This window comes from Propithecus coquereli, unplaced genomic scaffold (genome assembly GCF_000956105.1).
Source record: "Propithecus coquereli isolate 6110/MARCELLA unplaced genomic scaffold, Pcoq_1.0 Scaffold3, whole genome shotgun sequence".
NCBI classification, from domain to species: Eukaryota; Metazoa; Chordata; class Mammalia; order Primates; family Indriidae; genus Propithecus; species Propithecus coquereli.
In genome coordinates, this window is record NW_012148618.1 from 1,339,556 (window position 1) to 1,341,770 (window position 2,215).

Genomic DNA, 2,215 nt, shown 5'->3' on the forward strand with positions numbered 1-2,215 from the left:
AAGTTTCTGTTGAAGTTAATTTCTAATTTTATTCCACTGTGGTCTGAAACAATGCATGGTATAATTTCTATTTTTTTTAAATTTGTTGAGACATGGTCAATCCTAGAGAAGATCCCATGAGCTGTTGAGAAAAATGTATATTCAGTGGTTTTGGGGTAGAATGTTCTGTAAATGTCAGTCATGCTCATTTGCTCTAGAGTTCTGTTTAAGTCTATTATTTCTTTGTTTATTTTCTGTTTGGAGGATCTGTTCTATTCCGTCAGAGTGGTGTTGAAATCCCCGGCTATTTTGGTGGTACTGTTTAGCATTTTGCATACCCTTTTAATGAATTTACTGACTCATCATACAGGATGTGGTCAATTCTCACCTAGAAGCACCACCTACTGGCTCAGAAACTAAACTGGGCGTGTCATTATCTAAATGAAAATCCAAAGATAAGAAGCCAACAGCTGCTCCAGATGGGAGGGAAGGAATTGATGAAAGAATTCTGTAAGTATGAAGAATCAAACAGAAAGGACAACCCCAAAAGGGAATACCAGCTCTCTAGCAATGGATATCAACCAAAATTAGAACATTGAAATGACAAAAGAAGAATTTAGAACATGGGTTGTAAGAAAATTCAATGTATGCAAGAGAAAATGTATACCCAACACAAAGAAGCCTCAAAAAAAATCCAGGACTTGGAAGAAAAATTCACCGAAGAAATTGAAATATTAAATAAAAATCAAACAGAACTTCTGGAAATGAAGTATTTATTCAAGGAATTATAAAACACAGTGGAAAGCCTCAAGAATAGGATAGATCAAGCAGAGAAAAGAACCCAGAGATTAAAGATGACACCTTTCAATTAAATAAGTCAGTCACAGAGATAGAACAGAAAAATAAGAAAAAAGAGCAAAGCCTATTGCAATGTGGAATTATGTGAAGAATCCTAACATAAGAATCACAGACATCCCTGGGTGTGAAGAAGAAAATACACCAGGGTTGGATAAATTATTTGAAGATATAGTGGAGGAAAATTTTCCTGACCTTGCTAGAAATTTAGATATCCAGGTACAAGAAGCGCAAAGGACTCCTGGGAGATTCATTGCAAACAGGAAGACACCACAACACATAGTCATCAGACTGACCAAAATAAACATGATGGAGGCCCTCCTACGAGCCATAAGGCAAAAGCAGCAGGTAACAAAGGAAAATCCATCAAACTAACTGCAGACTTCCCAACTGAGACCTTAGAAGTCAGAAGAGACTGGGGGCCCATTCTCAGTCTTCTCAAACAGAATAATGCCCAGCCTAGAATTTTGTATCCTGTAAAACTAAGTTCTTATATGAAGAAGAAATAAACACCTTCTTGGACAAGCAAAGACTGAGGGAATTCATCAAAATGAGACCTGCCCTCCAGGAAGTACTCAGCACAGCATTACACATGGATCAGCACAATAGACACCAGTGTAAAATCATCCAAAAGCTAAAAGTCAAAGGCCAGATACCACAATGGCTCAAGAGGGAAAACAAAGCAACAAAGTTCAACTCAAGAGGATGAAGAGAAAATTTTCACAATTATCAATTCTTCCAATAAATGTCAATGACTTGAACTGCCCACTAAAGAGACATAGGCTCCCCGAATGGATAAATATGCACAAGCCAAGTATCTACTGTCTTCAGGAAACACATATAAACCACAAGGATGCATTCAGACAGAAGGGATGGAAAACAATATTCCATGCAAATGGAAACCAAAAGAAAACTGGCATAGTAGTTTTGATCTCAGATAACTTAGTCTTCAAATCAATAAAAGTAATGAAAGACAAAGATGGTAACTATATAATGGTGAAGAGTATAATTCATGAAGAAGACATAACAATTCTAAATATTTATGCACCTAACTCAGGTGCACCTGGATTCATAAAGCAAATCCAATTTGATGTCAATGTCATATTTTTGAAAGAATATTGTAATTCCTATTATAGCTTCATAAAACATAAATACCTGAATAGCTTGTGAAAATCCACCAGCTCCAGCAATTGCATGAGGTCATATCTTTATGATTAACCTCTTATTCTACATCACTCATGGTGGTTCTGTTTCTCTAATTGTAACCTGATTAACCCAAAGCCTAAGGGGAAAGGGCTAAAGAAATGAGTTTTAAAGTGATTACAGATAAATAGATCCAGATTACTGCAATGAGCATCTTTAATGAAACTGCCACTTTACA